The sequence below is a fragment of the Rhinopithecus bieti genome, unplaced genomic scaffold, assembly GCF_001698545.2.
Source record: "Rhinopithecus bieti isolate Rb0 unplaced genomic scaffold, ASM169854v2 scaffold_64046, whole genome shotgun sequence".
NCBI lineage: Eukaryota > Metazoa > Chordata > Mammalia > Primates > Cercopithecidae > Rhinopithecus > Rhinopithecus bieti.
Genome location: NW_016824176.1, coordinates 51,726 through 61,562, shown reverse-complemented (window position 1 = coordinate 61,562; position 9,837 = coordinate 51,726).

Genomic DNA, 9,837 nt, shown 5'->3' with positions numbered 1-9,837 from the left:
CCCCAACCCTCTTTTCAGAGCGATAAAAAAAATGATGCTAGAGTTTTATCAGTTCTTTCTTAATTGAATGAATGAGGCTTTCCTGAAGAAAACTGTCCCACAAAATGAATGGTTCCAACACACAATCCAACAACACAATCAGACATTATGAACTAAGATTGCCACAAGCTCCAGTCAATACACAAAGACACAAGACAAATCTGAATCCAGAGGATGTATATTCGTGTTCGAAGTATTGACTGATGGCATGGATTGCACGAGACCTGCCCAGGATAACTTGGTACATTTAGCATCACCAAAACTTTGCTGTGGCAACCAAAGCCCCAGAAATTTATTTTTGTCAAGATGCCTCCAAATCTGTGAATGGGTTTCCCTGACTGGGCACAGGATGTTTGAAATATAGCTAGCCTCTTGAGGTCTCATCCAGCTCTTTGATTTCAAGTATAAAGGAGTACTTGCAGATTTTGTGTTATAGTAGACCATTAGCACCATCTAAAGGCTTCATACCAAATGTCTTGACAGTCAATGTGCATGTTGCTCAAAATGCTTTTTGCTCTGATGATATAATTATCTGGGAGACTGACACTCTGAAAACTTTTGCCTATCTGGAATGACACAGTAGGCCCCTATTGTATACGATGTGTCTGTGACTTAGGTTGTATTCCTGGGGAAGTGCATGTTGTCTGTAGCCCTTGCCTGTTTGAAAGAGGTAAAAGCGTAGTCCATGTATATCAGAAGCTGTGTTGGCCTGCTTTCTTGGGTAGGTGCCCTGTCATTCTTCAGCTCAAGAAATTCATTCTGCAATTGAGCCTCGTCTAAACTTGGCTATGAGTGCAGGAGTCAGAGGGTCGGGGATGGGAAGAAGAATGGGGCAGACATCCAATAATAACCACTAGCTTGGGCTTGAGCAATTGAGGCTCCAGTCCTGCATTGCTGTGTACTAGGTTTGTGACTTGAACCTCTTTGAGCCTTTCATTTCTAAAGCAAGGCCATTATCTTTAGGGGCCCCTCCTATTCTGCCATCTGTGTGGCCTTGGGTTTTGGGAAGATTATATAGATGGCCCAGTCCATTACCTCTGTTTCATATCATGGCGGGGAGCAAAATAAAATGACCCAGGCAAGTCTTTGTTATACAATTCTTAAGCCCAGCCAACTTTCACTCAAATTATTTGGATTCAAGGTCAAGGGAATTCTGACTTAAAATTTCCTTGGGAAGTTTTAAGTTTATTGGGGCCCTGGTGTTTTGCTGGAGTCCCCAGAGTACCTGGAAGCTCATGTGCTCCCAAAGACATTTTAGAAATACACACTGGTTTTATAAAAGACTTAGGTGGCATGTGGTTTTTGGAACAAATTTACCTTTGATCCTGACCAGGTACTTTGATGTAGTCACCCAATGGGAAGGTGTCTTGTATAAAGGTCAAACCCAGGTAGGTGTGAGGAGGGAGGGTGGATGAAAACAACAAAGAATCTTAAGCTTAGTAGACATAGAGATCTGTGGTCGAAGTTTGCCCCCATCCTTTACTGGCTGTGAGACTTGGGGAAAATCATACGACTTCTCTAGGCTTTGGTTTCCTTGTCTGTAAAACGTGGTTAACTAAAAAGTTGTTAGGCTCAGCACAGTGGTTCAGGTGTATAATCCCAGCACTTTGGGAGGTTGAGGCGGGAGGATCACTTGAGGCCAGGAGTTCAAGACCAGGCTGGGCAACATAGCAAGAGTTTGTCTCTACAAAATTTAAAAAATAGCTGGGCATGGTGGTGTGGACGTGCAGTCCCAGCTACTTGGGAGGTTGAGGAAGGAGGACCTCTTGAGCCCGGGAGTTTGAGGCTGCAGTGAGCTATGATTGCACCGTTGCATTCCAACCCGGGTAACAGAATGAGACTGTCTACAAATAAATAAATAAATCTTTAAAAAATGGTTGAGAAGATTAAATTAGTCTATCTATCCTGTCTAGCACCATCCTTGATACAAAGTAAAGATACTATGAGGGATGTCATTGACTTCTTATCTTAAAAGCAGACAGTCCTGTTTAAGGCAACACACTGCACAAAGAAAGGCTGAAGGCTCTCGCTTATGAAAATAGGCCCCAGCAATAGATTCCGAGTCTAGATTCAACAAACTCTTGCTAGTTTCCTCTGACTCACAGCCTGGGGCCTTGCCTTTGTCTTTCAAAATGTCCTCTCTGCCCACTGTTTCCTAGTATCTGCCATGGCTCTGCATTTCCCCTGCGTGATCCTGCTTCTCTGCTTTCCACACAGGTGGCTTTTGCTATCAGGGTATTTGAAGTTTTCCTTTGATGGCCCTGCAACTAAGCAACTTAATTATGGATGAGCACTCTGCCTAAATGCTTGTATCTCTCTTTCTTTTTCAGTCGAATACCCCTGGCATATATCCAGGACTTCAATGCACAAAAGCAAAGGGTAAAGCTGACCCACCCACCACTGAGCAACCCCCAATCCCTTCCCATCCATCTGCTGCTTGGAGCCTTTGTTAGAAGGGAAGAGGGAGGAAGAGTGAGCTAGGAGGAAAAGAAAAGGAAAACGAGACCCATTTCCATAAAATGTGCCATGTTTAATATTTTAAATTCTCAAAATGAATGATGCATTATCAGCAATGCCACTGTATGTAAGATAATAGAGTTAACTGTGTTCCGATATTGGTCAAACTAGCATTTTAATGAGATTACTAGAATACTCCCATTTTTAATCACATATATAAAACATCACCCAGGCACAACCCTTGAAAAGAAGAAAAGGCAAAACCGAGAAACCCAAGAAGTAAAATATACGATTTCTTAGTGGTGAAAATAAAACAGGAACAGATTTTTCTAAAGTACCTTTACCTTGAGAACAGAGAAATATTAGAGGAAGGAAGCATGTGCTTGTGTGTGTGTGTACACGTGCACACATATGTGTGTGTATGTAGAAAAAATATTCATAGTACCAGAAGAGATATTCACAATCTAGCCTAAGAAACTGAGAAACAGAAAGCGTAAAAGTGGTTCACTTGGAATTATGCATTTGCTTACTGGTGGAGCCAGAGGTGCATTCAGATTTCCTGACTCTGAGGGGATTGCTGGGCAGAGCCATGTTGGCAATAAAGTCTCTGAAATGTCCAAGTAACTGTTGCTTGCTAAGTGCTAAGCTGGTTCATTCAGTCTGCAGTCCCATCCTCTTTGCTCTTGTTCTTAGACTTGCTCACCCCATTGGCCTTTTGTTCCCAGTGATTTCAGTATGCCCATGAAATCTCAAAAAGAAACTATAGTTCCAATTGATATGCCCCGTAAGCATAAAATACACACCAGTCTTGAAAGACTTGGTATAAACAAGAATGTAAAGGGTCTCATTAATAATTTTTCCTATTGATTATATGTTGAAATGATCACTTTTGGGACATAGTGTATTAAGTAAAATATGCTAACAGTAATTTCATCTGTTTCTATTTTTTTAAATGTGGCTAAAAGGAAATTTTAAATGATATGTATATATAGTTCATATTACATTTCTATTAGGCAGCACTGTTTTAGGTAATATAAAATTGCAATTTTTCCCCTTTTAATTTGATATTCTACACTTTATTCAAATTTAAGACTTGCTACAAAATTTCTGGCTCTGGATGAATGACTGCTGTTTTGGAAAAATGGGAATTAGTGTAAGAGACAAATGATTAAGATATATTAAACTGTGCTAATTAATAATTGTGCTGTTTTTAGAAAATGTAGAAATTATACGAATCAATAGTTGTACTATTTTGGAAAAATAAGCAATCAATGATTTAAATGTATTAACTTGTACTATATATTTAAATCCTCCCCTTCTTGGGGTGGAACATACAGTCCCTGACTCTCTGGTGTTCTTAAATTTAAAATTGACCAGAGGATTTACCTTCTTGTGGTTCTTCCATCAGACTACTACCAGAACATACTTCAGAATGGGCTAACTCACACGTTAAAGAGGAATCGTTAAGGCTGAGGTTGGGGGGCCGTGTGGTGGAGCACAGTGTTTTCGAGAATAATTGGGTAATGAGAGGAAGAGAAGGTCATACATTTACTTAAGAGTAAAATAACTTCCTGAGAAAAATGTTCAGAAACTCGCATATTTCGTTGCTTTAGTTGTTCTAATCTAAGCCTGATTCAGACATGTAGGTGGGCACATAAAATAATCTCATAGGTGTTTTCTGCCACTACTCTGAATGTAATTTGTTTTGATTTTTGTTGTTTTTTGAGACAGTGTCTTGCTCTGTCACCCAGGCTGGAGTGCAGTGATGCGATCTTGGCTCACTGCAACCTCCGCCTCCCAGGCTCAAGTGATTCTCCTGCCTCAGCCTCCTGAGTAGTTGATATCACAGGCACACACCACCATGCCTGGCTGATTTTTGTATTTTTAGTAGAGACAGGGTTTCATTATGTTAGCCAGGCCGGTCTTGAACTCCTGACCTCAAGTGATCCACCCACCTTGGCCTCCCAAAGTGTTGGGATTACAGGTGTGAGCCACTGCACCAGCCCAGAATTTGAAGGAAGAACACACAAGCTAAAAATTAAGCTATAAAATAACAGCCAGCTCTATTTTTTTTTCTGTGAATTTAGTGCTATAACCTTAGAAAATGAAAATTTTTGTTGTAGAATAGTATAACAAGAAATGTCAAGAATGCATAATTTTGCTGGAAAAAAATGGTGGTGGCGGGTGGGGGACAGTCAGAATAACATTCACCTTAGGCAAAGTTGTATTTGACAAGTTACAACTTGTTCAAACTATGACTCCATAATGACAATGGCAACTAATACTCACGAGTGCTTACCAGGTTGCAGGCATGGCTCTATTTCTCTATTTCTCATCATGTGTTAACTCATTTAGTCCTCAAAATGGCACCATGAAGTACAGTATATACATATTGTCCTTTTCCTTGCCTTACAGATGTGGAATCTGAGGCACACAGAGGCTAAATAACTTGCTCAAACTCACGTGGTTAATAAACAGCAGAGCAGGAACCTGTAAACTCTGGCAATCTAGCCCCAGAGTTCATGCTCTTTACAATGAAGACAACTATGAACTGGCAAGTAATAGTGGACAAAGAGTCAGAGAAATTCACAATGTGTTGGTTTCAACAACAGTAAAGAATAGTTTCGGGTGGTCCATGGAAAAGTGTCATGCAAGAAAAATCACAAACAATATTGGCCAGTAGGGTGAACATCAGTTGGGAAGTCAGGAGACAGAGGATCAAAAACCTCTATAAAGTGAGAGAGTTGGACTACATGCCTTCCACGTTCCTTCTCAAACCAGCGATTTTGTTAGTGCTGTGGTTCCTTGTGGCTTCTTCCAACAATGGTTACCTAAAGAGTTATGAATTGCAAACGGAGTTGTGAAACCTACTAAGGGAAAGAGAAGGAGACTGTCCCAATGCGAAAGGGGAAATAATTTGATATATTAGGATTATGGGGAATAAAACCACACTGCTAGGGCAGACCAAAGATTGAAGAGAACACATTGTTAAGAATTTAATGATTGAAGAGAACACATTGTTAAGAATTTAGTTATTTAAAACCATAGCAGGGTTTATAATGTCAGATCTTACAAGGATAGAACTTGCCTCTTTAAATTTATTTCCAGAGCATGTATGGATGCAGATACTTTATCTACACTTTATGTTGATGATGGCAGTATTAGTGTTGGTGATCATTTTGAAGATAATGAAGAACTCTGGGATATTTTTAAAAAGCCAGAGTGATTATGAATCATAAGCACTTATTCACACCATCTGTAAAGTGCGGGTAATATTAACCTCAAGGACTTTGGGGAAGATTAAATGAGAGAAAGCAGGGAAAAAGCTAAACACAATGTCTGCTCCATTATATGCTATTAATCAAGGGTAGCAATGATGAGAGAGGGTATTTTTTTTGGGGGGGGGGGTTGTTTTGTTTTGTTTTTTTTGAGACTTGCTACTTTGCCCAGCCTGGCCTTGAACTCTTGGGCTCAAGCTATCCTCCCATCTCAGCCTCCCAGGTAGCTGAGACTGCAGCACCATACCCGGTCTCTGACAGAGTTTTAAATTCACAAGCCTGGCTTTGTTTCACATACAATTTTTGAATATATTTATTTTCTTCAGAAATTCATATTAGAGTAGGTTGTAAAGGTCTGTTGGGTCAGACCCTGTATACTTTATGTCAACAAGCTCCTCGCATTCTGGGATCATAGTTTGCTAATGACAATTGACAGATACCTACACAAGATGGTTTGGTGGTCCTTTTCTTAGTCCACATGCTTTAGAAAAAAGAAAAAGAGTTTTTGGAACAACAAAGAAAACATAGACTTTGAGGTCAGAAAATGACCTCAGGTTTCTTTTCTGTGAAACTTTTGTAATAATTAACTTATTCCATAAAGATATAGAATCTTTTGAGAACCAAGTGAGATACTCTCTGTGGAAGTGCTATACAAATGCTTGTGTTATTATTAAAAGTCATATTGCCTTGTGTTAAAATGGTTGCTTTCAAACCAAGAACACCAGATTATCTCTTTGTAGATTACCTCTATATGTCATTAGCGCACTTAGTATAGTCATCTCTCACTCTCTCAGCCTGTGCACCTATGAAAAGCAAGGATATGACTTTTTGATCTCAATATCTCCAGCATTTAGTATTCTAGCTGACACATAGGAGGCACTGTCACATATTCTTAAACCATGCATTTAAAGGAAGCAGAAACATTGATTTGAATCTTTAAATATTATGAGCCACACAATGAGACTAGATGGCTTAGATCCAAAATGAGTGAATTTCTTTCCTTTTACAGACCAATAAATATATAAAAGTTACTGTTGCAGGCTTGGTTCTCAAGAGTCACATACTGAGTTAAAGTTTGTGGTGCAGGATATTTATTAGGGATCAGCATCCATAGAAAACAAGTGGGGAAGCCAGCTTAGGTAGAAAGAGGAGTGCTCATTAGAGTTGTCCTTCATTGGGCCAAGATAGCCAGGCCTTTATACCCTGGCCTTCATCAGTCACTGGATATGAGCCATTCAGAAAGAGCATGTCCTTGGGCAAGGTGACTCCTGCAGCTGAGGCCATTCCTGAAGGGGTTGACAGTTGAGGCAACCCCTTTTGAAGGGGGATCTGGCTGGTGCATCTCTATGTTTGCCATAGTCATCAAATTTAAAATGTTCTGTGCCCCACATGAGAAGATGGCATAGGGCACAGGATGACTTTAATCAGTGAGACATTTCAAATTACATTTATAATTGAATAAAAGAAAAGGCTTATGCTCTCACAGATTTATGGTAGAATATACCAAAATTAATGCAATGAAGACTTACAGAAAACAAAAGGCTCTAACATTGATTTGTTGGCATGTGATGTCAATTTCTCATGAAATGCGGTCCTTCAACAGGTGTTGTGAGTACCTTTTTGTGCGTTGAAACAGGCATACTAAGGAAAGAGCTCCTCCCAGAGTGTAATGATGCAGTGATGGGAAGAACTCTTCCCAGATTCAAGTCTCTCCACTATTCTAGCTTCTGAAGAGAACAGGTGTGTCTGTCCACTAGGAGGTATCTGTACCCTGGAGTCATGATGAGTGCAGCATCAGCAGGATATGGCTTCCCTTTCTGATCTAAGCCTTCTCACCCCTACCCACCCCTCAGCGCTAACACATTTGGTATTTCATCTTGGGCAGCTCTCTTGCTCAAGTGTGTAGGTTTCAATGGTGCCCAAAGAAGTGAACAAAAGCAAACCCATACCTTAATTCATTCAAGGTCACAATGAAGAAATCAACTTACTCAGTTTCCCAGTCATAATGTGTAAGCGACCTGCTCTACCTAACACAAAATAATGTGTTGGGTGGACTAGCAAACACAGGAGTTTAGAAGAAAATCAATCACTATTTCCTCAGGACCTAGAAAGGTTGATTTGTCCTTCATTTTGAGCTTCTGGGGGTAGTTCAGGAGCTTATGCATATTAAGATTTAAGGTATGGGTCTGTAAAACTGGAATCTCAAGAAAATCAATTAAGTTCATAAACCTCTCTATCTTTCACTGCAGTACTAATTCATTATTACTAAATGCTTAAAAAATGATGAGGGCAAGATCAGTCTACAGGAGGCTTGCCCTCCACCATAATAGATTATCAGACAGATTTGTAAGATGTAAGCTACTAAAATGATAACATATTTTAATTTTCTCATGCATAGTAAATGGAGAAGCAAATGAACATTTCTTAGGCGTTCCAGGAGCAATGTTTTTAACTGATTGATGTTTTCATTTGGTTCTCTCTCAATCCTTAGGGGTAGACACCAAAATAAGGCTATGTTTAATTTTAAAAGATAGAAAACAAATTCCATAGTAACTTNTAAAAGATAGAAAACAAATTCCATAGTAACTTAATATCCAGTAATGTCTGAACTCTCTCAGTTCCCAGGGCTATTTTTAGGTCTTTAGGGAAAATATAACTATTTTCCCCTTTCTCAGCCTTGCTATTCCCCAATTAAACTTTACCCTGTCTCGCCACACCCTGAGATCCTGAAAGGAGCCAGGCTCCTTTCACTGGTGGCGGGAAGGAAGTTAAAGCAGTCAGGGTTGTGAGGAGCAGGAAGCGTAGGTTCGAGTTCCAAATCCAAGAGTGTCTGTGACTTTCAGCCAGTTTCTTGTTTTCTACAGGCCTCCATTTGCCCATGTATTTAAGGAGAGAAGAGGATGTATGCTTTCTAATAGTTCTTCCAAGGTCACTGTCCTGTGATTCTTTAATGCTCCAAGCGTATTCTGCTCATTTCCATGGGGGAAACTTTGACAGTAGACCATGTAATGGGATTTGAAGGTACTATTTTCTATGGCTTCCAGAGAATTTGGAAGATATGAGTCATATAACTGCCCCCTGTAGTCCCAAACTGGTAGGAAGGAAATAAAGACTAGAGTTTAGGGTATAGATTATAGATTCTCAAAGAAAATTGAGTTTTAAAGCCAAGAAAATACTTTTAAGGCTGGAAGTATTATTTTCACTTTTGATTAACAACATGAAAGAACAGCCATAAATGTGACCAACAGTTAATACTTTCATTATCAGTTAAAAATTATGACCATTTAACTTTCAGTATTAAATTTAATTCCATTTATGGCAAAATTCTTCATGTAATGGTCCAAATTGCCATTTCGCATTTGCCTTCAGAATGAGGAGAACCTCCAATTTAGTGGACTGGCTGGCTGTGTCACCACAGAGGTTAAGATCAAGGTCAAGATTTAATAACATTAGTTTCATTCTGTTTCAAAGCCATGAATACAAATTTAACCCTGCCGGCTTTCTTAAGAATGTGTGAAAGCTGTGACAAAGAGTGTTCAAAACCATTATCTCTACTGGAAAAGTAATTCACAGGTTGGCTGTACTAACAGTAGGGGAGTTAATATCATCTCTGGTTAACCAGGACAAGGTTGCCCTGGAAACTGAATTGCCAAGTCTGGGTTTGTATTCAGATGCCTAAGATGGACATAGCATTGTGCTAACATCATGAGTATTCTTGTAATGCCCAGTAATATCATTGGATCCTGAGCACTGGACAGTCAATGGCACAGAAAGGTTGTTAACTATTTTGTCCTTCTGCCGGTTCTTCCAACTTCACTTATGGATATTTATTTTCTTCTGAGAAAAGTAAAGAGATTAAAAAGGAGGGGCCTCCTCTGTTTCATTCCATAGCTTCCAAGGAAGCCAAAATGCATTAGATTTTGTGTTTACTCAATGGGCTAAAATCTAAAACTCATAATCAAATTTAATAAGCCCTCAACACCTTGGTACATTGATTTCAAAAAAATGTTCCCACCACGCATTCTGGAACCCCATTTCTCTCTCTCTCTCTTTTTTTTTTTTT